The 17323-nt window shown below is 39.8% G+C and overlaps 1 pseudogene; it reads left to right on the forward strand.

The window, feature by feature from the left end:
- The first annotated feature begins 12869 nt into the window (after nt 1-12869).
- LOC119248313 (GTP-binding nuclear protein Ran-like) lies at nt 12870-13491 on the forward strand (annotated as a pseudogene).
- The last annotated feature ends 3832 nt before the right edge of the window (nt 13492-17323 follow it).

Consider the following 17323-nt stretch of genomic DNA (forward strand, 5'->3'; position numbering starts at 1 on the left):
TTTCTTCCCCCAGTTCTGAATTTAGTAGGATTTCAAGAACTTGACATTCAAATGTTGAGAGTCAAGTCAGTTGGTTTAACTTTTACCAGAAATTTGGTTCCTCGTTTTTATTTAGACCAGAAGTAATTCTTATATGGGGGCTGGATTGCATCTAAACTGACATAGCGATGGGAAATTTATTCCTTTTGAACTATCACCAGAATAGGAGATGCAGCTGGTCCTTTCAGGAGATCATTCTAATGTCTAAAGTGTTAAGATGTATTTTTAAAAATCTAAAGTCTAAATCCTTTTTGCTGCCAAAGACATTTTTTATATTCCATATACAGACAAACATCTGCAAACTGAAGATAACCTAAATTTCTCCATATCCCATCCTTCCATATGATGAAATATTATTATTCGGTTACCAAGAATTCTCTCACAGCTCTCTGCTTATTTTCACTTTCCAGGCGTGGACAATGAGTTTTAGTAATATTTTGGTCAACAGAAGGGACACAGTCTTTCTAAGAGGCATGCTTTTTCTATTTCCAGATACTATGCTTTTTTTTTTTTTTTTTTTAACCACATGCTTTGCTCCTTATGGATAATCAAATGCAGTTGTTTCTTCGGTGTCTTTTTCTTTTCAACCAAGGTGATTTTCCTCTTCCCCTTCACAATCTTTGTTTAATACAGTTTCTCCAGTTTGCCATTGGGGCTGGGAATGCTCAAAAATGTTCCCAAATAAATGAACAGTACTAGGATTCCCATGTAGGGAAAAAAGAAAAAAAAACTACCAAATGAAACCAAATAGGAACATTCTATCAGACAGTGTAAGAAATGCATAATCAACTACTTAAAAAATTAAGCTATTAAGAAATATATACAAAAGCAAAACATTATAAAGATGAATGCCTTCCTCATCCATGCACCCATGCTATACTTTAATAAAAAAGATACCACCATTAATGTTTAATCCTCTCCTCTATTGCAATTCCCTGTAGGCCCTAGGAGATAACCTCTCTCCAGGAGAGTCATTTAGTCTTCAATGTAAATTTAGGTGATAGTGCTACCCTTGCAAGAGATATTATTTCCCTTCCAGCTCCATCCATGTTACTGCTAATTGTATGAGTTTATTTTTTGATCGCTGAGTAGTATTCCATTGTGCATGTATACCACATCTTCTTGATTCATTCATCTGCTTTAGGACATTTAAGTTGTTTCCATTCATAGCTATTGTAAATAGTGCTGCAATAAACATAGGAATGCAGGCTAAGCAAATTAAGTCAGAAGGAAGAAGAAAAATATTGGATGGTCTCACTTATAGAGGGAATATAGGGAAACCTAACAAAGGATCAGGAAAAAGACAAAACTTGCAGGCAAACCATAGATCTGAGGCACACAGCAGGGAGGGGGCAGGAGAGGGGTCAAAACAGGAGAGGGAACAGCACAGGGACTATGGTGATGGTTCATGGTGCTATGGTAGTGGAAGAATTAAGGAGATGACACCTATAGGGTAAGGAAAAAATGTCAGGCTTTTCTGCCCTCCCGCCATCAAAATAGATGTTGGATCCTTGTGGTCCTGAATGCATACCTGATGGCGGACACCTGGATTAGGGTATGGGCAGAGGTAGATGGGATTCACCTGGGCTAAGACTGGGCTTTTAAGGGTGGCGTCACTGGGATGCCAGCAGCAGCAGAAGCCAAGAGAGAAGCAGAGAGCGCTGGAAAGCCCAGATAGAGTGAAGATTTGCTGGGGGCTGGGAGGCCTACCAGCCTTCCGGCCCCCCAGCACCCTGCCTGCTGTGTACCGGGTAAATCCCAATAAAAGCCTGCAAAAAGCCACTGAAGACTCTGACTCCTCCTTTACCTGGTCTGCTGGATCATAGAAAACCTGCACTGTGTCCGTTCCTGACTTTACAAGACCTAAGGGGAGAAATAAAAAAAAAAGGACAATATTTTGTCCTAAGCATATGAAAAAATGGATTTTCTTTTGCTTTATTTACATATGTAGAACTGCAGCGACAATTACAATTTTTACTTTTCTTTCCGATTTGCCTGATGTCCTTGCTCATTAGTTTTCTCAATGAACATCAAATATGGAAGAATATGGCAACAAAAACATACATACTGCAGTTGTGTCAAAGAACTACTCTAAGTTTACTAGTTCAACAACAAATTTGTTTAATTTAGAACAGATGTAAGTGGTTGTGCTAATCCTGGCTGAAAGTCACCCACAAGAACGCTTGGAACAACACTTCTCCTGACTAACCACCTGCCAGTCATACTGGCCAACTACCAGACTCTCAGATTCATGAAGATCCAGTCAAGGCCTTTTGCTCAGGTTCCTTCTGCTTGCACTGCTCCCATCCCATTCTTCATAACTCTAGTCCTTTCTCTTCCTCTCCTCAGGTGACCACTTGAAGGTGGCCCCTCGTCCCCAGGACCCCATCTGTGCACTCTCTCAGTGTTCCTCAAGGCACACATCTCAACTGCTATCTCCTCCATTAAAATATACCACTATGTGGGCAGATAGCTTTTCTGTCTTATTTAGCAATTGCTTCCCATAGCCCTTGGCAATAGGAGAGATTTAATAGTATTTTACGTAAGAACAAATGAAAGAAGAGGAAGAAAGAGAAAGAAAGGCAGGAAAGAAGGAGTGCTAGCTGGAGAAAATGGTCACTGGAGGTAGGCAGGGAGGATGGGGGGGAAAGACTTGATTTATGAATCTTTTGAATTTTTTTTATCAATTCATGGAACTAATTCCTGTCTGTTTTTCCAGGTCTCTGACACAATCTCATGTTTTGCCTGGTATATTGATGGTCTATCGGTCTGAAAGAGAATCTTGCCATTTTTCAAGTCTTTTAAGAAGACTTACAGTATCAGTACAAGCAGTCAGCCCACTTTGGGGGGGACTATTGTAGATTTCATTAAAAAAAGCTTTTCTTTGAGATAATTATGGATTCATATGCAGTTGTAAGAAATAATACTCAGGGGCCTCCCCGGTGGCGCAGCAGTTGAGCGCTGGGTTGCGAAGCTGCCCGCAGCCTCTGCAGCGCTGGTTCGATTCCCGGCTGCTCCCCGGCTACCGGAGGAGGGTCCCGCATGGCGCGCAGACCTCTCCTGCCGCCCGCTGCTCCCCTCAGCAGTGTACTTCGGTCCTTCTGCCTGCTCTGCTCCCTGCTCTGGCTCTGGTGAATTCTCTCACGCTCCCACGCTTCTGACTGTACCCAGTGCTTGTATAAATAAATAAATAAATCTTTAAAAAAAAAAAAAAAAAGAGGGCCTCCCCGGTGGCGCAGCGGTTGAGCGCTGGGTTGCGAAGCTGCCCGCGGCCTCCACAGCGCCGGTTCGATCCCTGGCTGCTCCCCGGCCACGGGAGGAGGGTCCCACATGGCGCGCAGACCTCTCCTGCCGCCCACTGCTCCCCTCAGCAGTGAACTTCGGTCCTTCTGCCTGCTCTGCTCCCCGCTCTGGCTCTGGTGAATTCTCTCACCCTCCCGCGCTTCTGACTGTACCCAGTGCATGTATAAACAAACAAGCAAATAAATAAATAAATAATAATAATAATAATTAAAAAAAATGCCTCTAAAAAAAAAAAAGAAAAGAAATAATACTCAGGGATCCTATATATCCTTCAGTTTCTGCTAGTGTAACATCTTGCATTATTATGATACAACATTGTAACCAGGAAAACTTCTGATTTTAACTAAGTGGACTTTTTTCTTTTTTTTGAATTTTAAAAGGGCAGGTTTATTAAAAAGAGAAAAGGAAAAACAGGAACAAATGGGGAATTCTTAAAGGGCAGGAATATGCCTTTTGAAAGGGGCAGGCTTAGTAAGAAAAAGAATATAAAAATAAAATTTAAATTAAAAAAATAATAAATTCCTGTTGCAAAATAAAAAAATGAAAATTAAAAAAAAAAAGAGATGGCTTTATGGATGCAGGTAGGCAGGCAACCTTGGGGCAAGATCTCTGTTTTGCCTGAGCAAGGGGTATACTCTAAAGTGTTCTTTGGGGGTATTCATTGCTTTGTGGAATTTTATCTGTTGTGGAATCTATCCTAAGTGGACTTTTTTATAACTTTAATTTTCACTCACTCCCCATCTAATTCAAAAAAGGATTTGAGGAAGTTTATTAAAAGGACAAATATAATACCATTTAAAAATTAATTACAAAGGAGAAAAAAAGTTAAATATGTTAACTCTTGGGGCTCATTCAAAATTTATAACCTGGGGCCTCCCCTGGTGGCGCAGGCGGTTGAGCACAGCGTTGTGAAGCTGTCCATAGCCTCTGCCGCGCCGGTTCTATCCTGGCCACTCTGCAGCGCTGGTTCGATCCCAGCCAGCCGGTAAGGGACCCACATGGCATGGCAGACCTCTCCTGTCGCGCCCGGTACTCCCCTCAGCAGTGTATTTTGTCAGTCTGCCTGTTCTGTTTCCCACTCTGTCTCTGGTGAATCCTCTCACTCTCCCGCGCATCTGGCCTGTACCCTGGTTCTTATATAAAATAAATAAATATATCTTAAAAAAAATTTATAACCTGGTTCTCTGCAAAGTCAATAGATTCTAATTGTTTACAAACAGAAGCATACCAACTTGTCAGAGGAAGATAAAGGCTTTCATAATTCATAAAACAAAGACGAGTTCTTAGAAGAGAAAACCGAGTGTTCTCATATGAGACACCGATTTCATAACCTCCTCTGAATTACAGTAGAGATCGATGAAAATAATGGTTTATGGCAGTACCTGCCTCTCCCTCTTGATGAGAAACTCTTCAGGAATTACATCTTACTCGCCTATCTTCCCAGAGCTAAATTCTTTAGTCATATATGAGTACTATGCTTTCAGTTCCCTTCCCAGTGGCAAATAGAACCATGAAGTGAACTCATGGGCTCAACAGCTGCTTCCCGCTGGCAGTATACCTTGTACTTTCAGGGTCATTCATACTGTGAAAACACTCAATGCTATGTTCTCAATCTTCACCCAACTATACTGTATTGCTGAACCCCATGGGAAAGTCACAAGGAATAGGCAGTATGATAACAATTAAAGCTCTTTACAAATATTCTTATTTTTTTCCTGTCCAGCTCTCGTAAAGATTGCTGGTTTCCTGTCCCTTGAAGCTAAGATTGATCAATGACTTGGTTCAGCCACTAATATGTGAGTGGAAATGCAAGCATCATTTCAAAGGGAAGCATTTAATGGGTGCACTCAACTGCAAATTTCCTTTTCCTTGTTCCAGTCATCATAGGACTAGGAGTTAGCATGAAGCCTCTGTCATGCAAGTCTGACCTTGTTGAATATGTTGCCTGAATGAAAAATAAACCTGGATGGACTCATTGAGAGAGAAGGTTATTTATTATCATAGGTTAATGTAGTCTATCTTGGTTGTTATAGAAAAAAAAATCCATTAAAACATTTATTTGATTATTATATCAAGTCCAGTTCTATTTCTTGAGGTTATGTGTGCCCTTTTCCTACCATTGATGAGTGTGGAAAAGATAGAAACATGATCTACAAATGGATCTTACTACCAATTAGCTGTAAATATGATTTATTTCTTGTTGGTTCTGAAAATAATCCATCCATGGTACTGTATATGAAAATGATACTAGCAACATATTGAAACTTTGGAAACATCTCATGACTGGTCCCATCAAAACCAGTTAACTAAGAACAGGCTCTTAAGATTATGAGATCAGAGGGAAGGGGATATGGGGAGTGGGCAACTGGTAAAGGGGGTCAATTGAATGGTTGTTGATGGAGATTAGACTTTTGATGGAGATCATAATGTTGTGCCTACAGATTTTGAATTATCATGATTACCTGGAACATATATAGTATTATAAACCAATGATACTTCAGTAAAAGTAAAAAAGAAAATCAAAGAGAGCTATTTAACTAGTTAAAGGAGAATGGCAGATCATTAGAAAGCAAAGGTGGCGGGTCAGGTGACAAAGCGGGAAGGAAGTTGGCCGTGTTCGCTCTGGTTGTCCCTGGCACCTGCCACTGATGTGAGCTGCTTCCGACATCCTTACAGGCACTGCTCACTCTTTGGTGTTAAAGAAATGTGGAAAAGGCACTCACATGAAGTATTTTTAATTATCTGTTAATTGGGTGAAATGGCAATTCAAGTGCCTAAAGGCCATATGCATATTCATAGATTATCTTCAAAGGTTACAACTTCCAAAGTCAATGAAAAGGATTTCCAGTTAATACTAGATTGTGATTTGGGGTGGAGGAAGGTCAGGTATGTTCAAATATCTTCCTCCTAATAACTGCTAAGATTAATTTGCCTCTCTGGTTTTATGTGATAATGTGTCCTGGTACAATCTTTCCAGGACCATGGTGTTTGTTGAAGGAACGCGTTCCCAGGCAGGGAGTCTTTGGCAACTTTCCTGATAGTTCTATGTGAACAATACACTTGAGATACAAGATGAATTTTTTTACCCACTGTAAAGTTTAGATAATATTTTCCATGCCATTCATGGCTAATATTGTTTCCATCAGAAATAAGTATTTCTGCTTGTGGTAAAGATTCAACATAATATTCCCTTTGTTATTTTCCACAGGAATATTAAAACAGTATTTTTAAAAGCAGTAGCAAATTTTCTCTCAGAGCAGCCAAACAGTATGGAAAAGAGATTTGTGGGCACCATGTCAAAGTCCTCCCTCTGCCTTGAAGACTATTTTGACATTTAAGATTTAATGTTCTAGTAACAATGCATAAGTGAGCATAAGTTCCAACTCCATGGGGGTCAGGAATGGATGGGAATTACAGACAATTTGCTCTGTTTGCCTTCACTCTGCTCAGCTGCTGAGGTTGGTGCAGGGGAGAAAAAGGGGGGAAAGCCACAGACATCCCCAGGGCATCCTCTAAGTGCCTCACTTTTTGTCACTATTTTCCTACCACTTTGGATAACATAAGGCAGCTGGAGAAAAACAAATTCTCCACAGTTTGGAGAATTCCAAAGATAAAGTATTTTCAGTTACTTTGTTAGCTTGACCCACTGGAAAGGGCTACTAACTTAACATGTTTTTTAAATTATAAGTCTGTTTTAGAGCTATTTTAGAAAATTAAGCAAAGAAGACAGAGAGTTCTCATATACTTCCTCCCCCAACCCCTATTCTTAACCTATTGCGGTTGTGTGGCACATTTATTTCCGTCAGTGAACCAAATATTAAGACATTTTATTCACTAAAACCCAAACTGTACTTAGGGATCACTTTCTGTGTTGTTCAGTTTTATGGGTTTTCTTTAAAATATTGTCTTATTTCATTGAGTTAACGTTGGTCCACAACAATGTCTTGTCTTTGGAGGTAGAGAACGGTTGACACCTCGTCAGAAGTATGTTATCATATCACATCCACCACCAAAGCCCCCATACACATAATGCTACATATCCACCATAAGTGCACCATACAGATTAATGTACACCCGCACCCCCCTCCCTAAGAGGCTGTGACTTTCACAGTTGTTTTAGAAGTGTGTTCCCAGCCTCATCCCCTCAGGTCATAGTGTAGCTCACAAGACAATGGAGACACAACTGGTAGTAGAGATGCGCGGAGGGATCATTAAGTGAACTGGCCTTGCTCTGCCACTGCCACATACTGGGGATAAGAATAGTACTTAATCCATAGTATTCAGTGAGATTACACAATGAGATGACTTTTTACAACAGCAGGAAGATGGCAGGATTCCCATTCAGTTTAGTTGAAATGAATGCAGATATAGAACTAAACACCCCACCCATCCATCTCCCCCTCCCAAATATACAAGTAAACTCTGAAAATCAAATGTGAATGAACACAGTGCATGATCTCCAAGTCAATATCCCGACAGTGACATAAACGATTACTTATCACGGGGAATAAAGTATACCTGAGATCTCTCTGCTCTACTTTTTACAAGCAGCATGTGAAGCTACAATTATCTCAATAATAATTTCAATAAAAGTAATTAAGTCAGGGTGGATGGGGTGGTGTTGGGGATGACCTAGGGTGTATCAGGTCACTGGCAACAAGCAGGGAGCCATAATAGCTGTCAAGGCCTTTGGGGAAAATTGGAGTAATTTGAATATGAGATGGGAATTAAATGTTATTATTTTAATTTTTAATTATTTTGTTTGTGGTGATCTGAAGTATTGTGATTCTAGGAAGGAAAATATATAAACAGTGCCTCAGTGCTCCATGGTCTGAACCTACAAGTCTGGGACTGACTGCTTTGTGCTCCCTCCTATACTTCTGCACTTTAGAGTCATGATCACTACCAAACAGCCTCTCAATATCTCTGCTCAAAACTTCTAGAAGGGAAGCTCAATAAGCCACAGCAGGTCACCATGCTGCCTAAGACCTAACCTTTTGATGCATTGAACAAATGTCTTTCCAGCAGGTCACCAACTCTGCATTCACAAGCTCAACAAGGGGTTCTTACTAGCAGCTTTCTCCCAAATAAAATGTCCAGATATAAAATGGAATGCCAGGCTCTGCTGAAGACTTGCTTACCTGGATTCAGTGCCCCAGATGTCTGTGAGTCAGAACAATGAGTGAGGACATCTCAGCACAGAGATGGCCTGTATATTTGAAACAGCTTCCTTGGATTAACGTTAGCAGAGGTGTTTCACATTCCCCACTTGTAAAACGCTTTGTTCACACAAACAACTGTATCTTGGGGATGTCCTTACTATCCAACTTTCTAGTTCTTGTTATTGACAAGGGCATTTCCAAGTATGAAAGTTTGGGAAATGTTTTTTCATCCCACTGAGGATGTTCATTTTGCATAGAAGTTTAAGATAAAGAGCTGCTCTCAGTCAGCTTCAAAGCATTGTAATAACATGCATTTTTTTTGCTCCCTCCTCAGAAGAACTTTGTCCACCAGGCTCCTTTTTCCTTGATCATTTCTGACAGAAAGTTTCCAGCATGGACATGTTTGTGGTATTCTTGGAGCAGTTATATTGAAGCAAAACTTAGGAGTATTTTGAATTCAAAGATGAGAATAAGCTCCCATAGGGAATTTTTATAGAGGATAGAGAAATGAATGTCTACTCTCAGTCTGAAAATCACAAAATGTGGTTTTAAATACATGTTTGACAGACCAGGTATTTATGGCAGGTACCCACCTGGCGTAAACAGAAGTTAAATCACAATCAAGTAACCCCAGCCACTGAATGTAAATCTTCTCCTAGTTAGTATTGTTTCTTTCATCAGCTTGATCCACATATTTGGGGTTAGTTCTCATTTGTTCTGAATGAAAACACTGTCTCCAGCAGCTCATGCTTTTTGTTTTGATGCTGAATCACTAATGTTCTTTTTCTGTCTTTAAAGTTCTAGTCCTTGACAGCAAGTTCCCGAGAATTTCTACACAGTAGTAAACAGAAAATGATGTCCTTTCTTTGAGAAATGAACAATTTGTATGAGGAAGAAGGGTAGGGGAAAGTCAAATATATTTTTTAAAGATTTATTTATTTATTTATACAAGAACCAGGGTACAGGTCAGATGCGCCGAAGGGTGAGAGGATTCACCAGACAGAATGGGGAACAGAACAGGTAGACATGAAATAAACTGCTGAGGGGAGCAGTGGGCGAGACAGGAGAGATCTGCAGTGCCATGTGGGCCCCTCGCCAGCCAGCCAGGATCGAACCGGCGCTGCAGAGGCTGCAGACAGCTTCACTGTGCTGCGCTCAACCGCCTGCGCCACCAGGGGAGGCCCGGAAAGTCAAATATTACCTTCATTTGTCAACAATGGGTAAGATTATTCCAGGAGGCTTTCACAGCTATAGTATGTGAGTACAGCTGGCCAGATAAGGGATGTCTGACTTCCTCATTCTGGTAGAAGGCTTGCTGGACCTATTTCTTCTATTTATCAATGTCGATTTTGCAACCCTAATATGGCACTGGAGATATGTGATTTGATTGCAGCAGATGGCCTGGCCATGGAGACCTTCTCTTTTAATGTATATGCATATGTTATCCTCTTTGGAAATGCGGAGACATTCAAATGACTTATTTTAGCCATGTGACTTTGACACTTCATGTTAGTTGAGAAAAACTCCCTTCATTCTTGGTTTGAACAAAAGATGGCTACGACAGAAAGAACTGACCACAGATGTTCCACTTGGGATTCTCAATGGTGTGCCAGTGACACAGAGAGGTCACCAGGGTCACACTCAGGTGTGAAAGGAAAAGGATGCCAGACTGGACAGAGGAGACATGGAATAATGGCCACGCAGGGAGGGAGGGAATGTTTTAGAAAGGAGGTTGATGGATTTTAAAAAAAGGGTCCTTATATTTTATTTTTTTTTTAGTTTAGGCTACGTGTTAACCAAATTACTGGTTACTTTTGTGCAAAATGGGAGTAAGTCCTTGCATACAACATTTTATGCATACCTGTAAGACACAAGTTTTGTGGGTAAATATTTCAAAAGGAAGTATTTTCTTTTGTGGGTTTTCACTAACAAAATATTTGAGATAAATAGTTCTCTACAGAAATTAAAATATTCTCTCCTTAGGAGTCTTCTCTCCCTGCATCTTTTAAGGCCCAGACTGTTTTCTTGATTCTTTTTTGAAGACCTTTCGCATCATATGGATACCGAATAGGTCCAAGCTCATAACTATATGACCACTATTCTCAACTTAATTTAGCCTTAAAAATTTTTTTAGAAGTTTATTCGCAGCCACCACAGCATGAGCTCGATGCCTGGACAGGGAGCTACCCACATGGAGAGGCAGACCTCTCCTGACTTGCCTTCTGCTCCCCTCAGCAGTGTATTTCAGTAGATGCGCCTGTTCTGTTCCCCATTCTGTCTCTGGTGAGTCCTCTCACCCCCACCCCCACCCCCACACCTCTGGCCTGTACCCTAGTTCTTGTTATGCAGAAATAAATAAATCTTTTTAAAAAATCTTTTTTTAGAAGTAATTGGATCATGAGGGAACTGTGAAGATATTTCAACTAAAAGACAGGATACTGATGAATTTCTGGAGGCAGCTAAAGAGGATACATTTGACCCCTCTTTGGTGACCAAGAAATGTAATGTTTTGCTCCTTGCAGTGACAGCCATTGTCTCTATCAACGTAGAAGTAAATGGGAAAATAGAAACATTGGGTTATATAAATGACTTTACTTACAAGACACAATATTTGATCATTTTTGAACTCAATTTTGATGTGATATATATCAAGTTGTCAGCACATTTGTAGAAAAAGAAAAATACAGCGAATTTTTAAAGAGTATGATCTTACCTCTCAAGTGATTTGATAATGCTTAACCTTTGGGGTGGAAATAAGGACAACTTGACCAAAGAAAATGCCATCACCAATCCTTTGAAGCAAGCAATGATTGCATGCAATGGAGTGGCATTCTTTGAGTGATTGAAGAAGACTGCAATTTTTTGCTGTTAAGAAGTTAAGCATTTAAAAATTAACGTGCATTGTTTGATGCTTGAAAACAAGAATTTCATCTTCTGAATCCTCCCCTCATTAGCTGGGTTTCAAGATGGGTGTGTTCTCTTTTATTATACAGTATGTAAGTCATTTTTATAAAGTTATCATTAAACATTTTTAATTGGATGTAGTAATTTGGAACATCTTATACAACATTATAATTTTTTCGGTGCCCAGGCTCCACAGGCTCTTGTATCTAGAAATGCCTTCAATTTTAAAAATATTTGGTGAAAAAGTCTAGAGAGGAATTTATCTTGGAAGCTTTATACATGAACACTTTGTTCACTTTGGCTCATTACTATATCTGAAAGTTCTAATATTGACATGTTTTGGCTTATCTTCTCTCATGATTTTATTTTTTATGTCCATACTCTAAAATATCCATGGGAAATCTATCATTTCCTAAGAACACTTAATTGCCAGCTGATTAGGTAGAAATTTGATGTGATTTGTGAGTTCCTAGACATAATTCTAACTTGTACAAATTACTTTACACTCACACACACACACACACACACACACACACTCAGTGAAGTCTTTTTCCAAAGGGGTGAGATATCAATTTAATTCTAATTCCATTTTATATTGAATAAGGATCCAGGGACAGATAAGGCTTATGAAATAATGTCTATCATTTCCAAACATGACTGTCATGATGTGAATTTGTGTAATGTCGGGGCAGAGTGGGGACGGCACAGAGGAGCGAGTGAAGTCATTAACTGATTACACAAAGTCAAGAAACCATCGACTCAAACGGTTCAAGTGGCCCGAGGTGATGCTGCTATAACATTTTCTCAAAACCCACTTCTCTCTGCCTGAGAAGAGTAAAAGAATAGTGTAGGTGAGCTGGGGAAATCGCTACATGCCCACAAGTCCTGGCAGAAATCATAGAAAGCAGGTCATGAGCCCTTACCACACTGCATGTGGTAGCTCTTCTTTACAGCTGCCCACTTGCCAGATTGTTGTAGTGATTGTGTTTGTGGTAGGGAGTTGCAAACATTTGCTGTGGCAAATTTTGGACTCTGAATAGCCTTGCAAAAATGGCAGCAGAAGAGAGATTACCCTAGATTGTCTGTCAGCAACTCAGCTCACTCAGCCCCTCTACCTTCTGCTTCTGCAGCAGAGAACTCTGGAGATAAACTTTTCAGAATCTCTATCCCAAGTGCTTTTGGGTAAGCTTTTGCTACCATGAGGTTTGCAATGTATGGAAAGGGAGAGCTTTTATTCCCCAGTAGTTGCTGAACATATCCACGGAGGCATTTTTGAGGTCTTCCTGGGAGTTCCCCAACATAGTACTACAGGTGGCTGGGAATGGTGGCAGCTGTCCTGGGATCCCTGACCTTCCTTATGTTCTGAGTAAGAAACTTGGCCAGATGTTTTAATTGTGCTTCTGTCATCTTTCCAGCCCTCAGTCAGATGGGTCTGGAGAGGCTTCTGGAAGGGACACTGCAATGGCTGCCCAGGGAGATTTGCAGGTCCAGTTCAAACTTGTGTTGGAGGGTGATGGTGGCACTTGGAAAACCAAGTGAAGTGTCCTTTGCCAATGAATTTGAGAAGTGTGTAGCTACCTTGGGTGTCGAGGTCCATCCCCTCCTGTTCCACACCAACAAGTTCAATGTGTGGGATACAGCTGGTCAGGCAGACTGAGGGTTGGAGATTACATCCAAGTCCAGTGAGCCATTATAATATTTGAAGTAACATCTAGAGTTACTTACAAGAATGTGCCTAACTGGCACAGAGATCTGGCATGAGTATATGAAGACATCCCTCATTTGTTGTATGGCAACAAAGTGGACATTAAGGGCAGGAAAGTTAAGGCAAAAAATTATTGTCTTCCACCGAAAGAAGAATCTTCAGTACTATGACATTTCTGCTAAAAGTAACTACAATTTTGCAAAGTTCTTCCTCTGGTTTGCTAGAAAACTAATTGGAGACCCTAACTTGGAGTTCATTGCCATGCCTGCTCTTGCTGCACCAGAGGTTGTCATGGACCCAGCCATGGCAACGCAGTATGAGCACGATTTAGGGAATGTTCAGACAACTGCACTCCCAGGTGAGGTCAGTGACCTGTGAGAGGATGAAGCTAGTGTACAGCATCAGGAGTCTAGTTTTAATGCCAACAATCCTGTGATGTCACTGGTGGAGCCTGTTTGCCACTCTATTATATAATGAAGCAGAACATGTGCTTAATCTTTGGGATGCTGAAGGAGATGAATGGACTTTGGAGTGAATGTGGCAGTTAAAAAACCTTCATTTTTTGGACCTGCAGATTTAGCTATTTTGGAATGTAATTGTTTCCTTCTTGAGTTTCAAATGTAAGTCTGCTACAGTCACATCACAATACTCAGTGGTGAAATCTTGCTTGTTACCATCATCCCCATTCCTTTTCATTTAGAATCAGAATAAAGTTGTATTTCAAATAAATAAGAAAAGAAAAGAAACTTGATCAAGGGCAAACAGCTAAATCAATGGGCATGAATCAAACACAGAAACTCACCGAGGAGTCCACAATTTTAGCAGCCTCTGTTATGACTGCTGTGCATGGAGATGGGCTACTACTCTGCTTTTTCTACAGTAGTTGTAAATGAATTTTTCATTTTTGCCAAATTCCCAGACCAAGTTTTGGTCATCCTATAATTATATAACTTTAAACCCTTTTCATTGCCACATTATTCTGTTGCTAAATAGAGAACATCCATCAATCTATGATGTGGCCTACTTTGTTAGGTACCTGAGAGATACATTATTTGTAGAATTCATTCAACTGTCTTAGCCTGGAGGGCTTGTTCTGGGTAGTTTCATTGACACATTCCAAACCTGGCTGTACATCACAATCGCCAGGAGAGCATTTCAGTAATCAACATTCCCACATCAGTCTTTCTGAATAATAATGGTTGGACTGGCACCTGGGAATTTGCATTTTCAACAAGCACCCCATGTACCATGCATTCAAGGAGGTACTGATCTCCAAACTGGTCTGAAAAGACTAGGCTCTTGCAGAGGAGAAATCTGTTACGAAGTTCCACATATCCCACCTCAAACACCAACACCATTCTCAGCTTTGCTTATACATGGATCCCATAGGATTTATTTTTAAAAGAGTTTCACTGCCTTTCCTCACACTCCGCAAACCATTCTCTTTCTACCCTATAGGGTTGCTGTGAAGATTGAATAATATATATGGATATTACAGGACCTAGTCAAAGTGCATTGAGTAAATACTAGCTTTCCTTTTGGACCACTTTTATCTTCTTATCTTTATTATTAGTTCTGTAAAATAGATACAGAAAGCCCAAGTTGCTTTTTAGCCTCTTTTCACTGAGTTCCCAGAATTGGAGATGTTCAAGAAAAAAATGGATGACTCCTTGATTGCATATTGTGTCTAGAATTCAAGCCACCAAGTCATTGGCTTAATCAGCCCCTAATTCATCTTAATTCTACAAATATATGCTTCCATGGGAAGGCACTGGTCAAAATGCATAGTTTTATTTTTTTTAAGGATTTAGTTCCTGGTGAATTTCTTTTTTCTTTTTTTAATTTGCTACTTATAGGGTCAAAACCAGAGATGTAAACCAGAATGATCCCAAGTCAGGCAACAAAAGTTGCGATCAAATTGAGTTGTACTGCACTCACTCAATAGTTTGGGATTACAATTGAATAATACAGCAGAATATAAATACTGCATACTTTTATATCTGCTCTGGTTTGGCTACTGCCCAGATTGTGATCAACAAGTCATCAAAGTAAGTTTATGTTGCAAGAAAGTCACTTAATTTTGACTATTTTAGCTATTACTAGACATCCAAATTATGTACTAGGATCAACTCTAGCTCTGTAGCCCATAATCTCAATGTCTTGACACAGTAAAATTTTATCTCTTTTCACACAAAGTAGAATGTATGTTCCTGGTGGGGTATAGTCTTCCACATGGTCACTCCATGGAAGGACCCCGCTCTTTCCTCTGGTTCTTTTATTATCATCTAGTCCTTTGAGATTCCTCAGTGGATTTTTTGGTATCTCACCAATCAGGATAAAAGAGCACAAAGGATCACATGGGAAGTATTTATGGATCAGAACCTGAAGATGTTTGTCACTCTGATCACATTCCATCACCCATGACACAGTCTTATAATCCTCTCTATCAGCAGAAAAATTGGGAAATGCAAACCAGTGTATGTCCAGGGAAACAGGGGAAATAGATTTTGCTGAATATCCTGCCATTTCTGCCATAGATTTTACAATTTATTGCTGTCATAAACAACTCTCAGATGAATATTTACTTCAACCTTTGTTCACCATCTTAAACTTTTCCTTAAAAATACATTATTTACAGTATAAAATTTATATCAAAGATTTATATTAAGCATATGAAATACAGGCTCAAGAGTTAGGCAACTAAGTTCAAATCCCTGTTTACATTGGCTCCTCCCCTAGACTCATGGTTCCCAAACTATGTGCCAAGACACCCCTGTGCACTGTAGCAAACACCTGGGTTGCCACAGTTACTATAAGCATTCTCAAGAAACATTGTTTCCATTGGCATCCATCATAAACTATAGCTATGGCAGTTACAATTACAACATTAGTATGTGCTACATTCCTGCTGATGATGTCATACTTTTGCAAAGCTGGGTTTTCAGTGATTACAGTAATAAAAATTAAGTACTATATGAAAATCAATATAGAACAAGAAACAGGGGGGTGATGTTCCATACAATTCTAGCTTTTGAGAAGTTGTGCAGAGCCCAATAGACACACATATTCCATTACTATGTAATTCTAGTTATTTAAGATGGAACAAAAATTTTTATTAAAAAACATGTTTCAGTGTTTTGTTTGTCAACTGCCCTCTGAAAAGTTGGATCAATTTGCTTCACATTAGTAGTACTTAGGGAGCTTTTCAAACTCTCAAAGCTCTGCTTACATTATGGACCAATCAATAACCTGGGATGGGAACCAGACATCAGTGTTATTAAAAATCCATGTGATTCCAATGTGCAGTAGAATTTGGGAACCATTGTCTTAGGGACTGGAAAGCAGAACATGGAAGGAGCCTGTGTTGCTGACAGCACCCTGGCTCAGGATTTACCCAAAACAGAGCCAACCCATGTCATAGAAATAGACTTCCAGCTTGTATAAGTTCATTGCTTGGAGTCTCAGATTTAGCCATCAAATTACTATTTACTTACTAATAAGATGGGCACTGACATTAAACCTGACTGGCTATACTTGACAGAAGAAAAAACAAGTCTTCTACCACCAGCATTATATCATAGTGATAATTCTCTTTGTCCTTGTCAGCAAACATGTTCTTTTAGCATCCTAGTCAATTAGATGTGAGCATTAGTCTCTTCATCTATCAAATAACTGTCTCTGGGGGTTAGTGTCTTCTCAAGTTAGATGGTTGGGAACATGGTTTATAAATTATAATCTTTATATACATTCTAGTTACTTTGCGAGTGATGATCTGATAGATGTGAATGGTGACATAAGTTTTCAAGGCCTTTCAAAAACTTAGTTCCTTAATTTTACTACTACATTTGAGGCATTATAAAATTCTTCCCATCTCAAAGTGAGAAATATCAAACACATCCCAGAGCAAGTTTGGCCAGAACTTACCATTTCCTGTCCCCCCACAGATATTTAAGGTATTTCCTGTCCCCCCACAGATATTTAAGGGTCAGCACAATGAAGACTATGAATGATGTTGCCGGTCAGTGACAAGTGATGACATCATGTTTCCAACTACACCCAAGATCTCCTTCCAAATGAGGGTTTAGTTAGGGTAGAGCAAGACTATTGGGCATTTCTCTAATGCCTGTCCTTTTCCTTCTAGATTAGCCATGAAAGGCCAGCAACATCCTGAGAGCCCAACAGAGCATGTATTTATATTGCTGTCATAGAT

This window comes from Talpa occidentalis, unplaced genomic scaffold, assembly GCF_014898055.3.
Source record: "Talpa occidentalis isolate TD23 unplaced genomic scaffold, MPIMG_talOcc4v2.1 talOcc4.16, whole genome shotgun sequence".
NCBI lineage: Eukaryota > Metazoa > Chordata > Mammalia > Eulipotyphla > Talpidae > Talpa > Talpa occidentalis.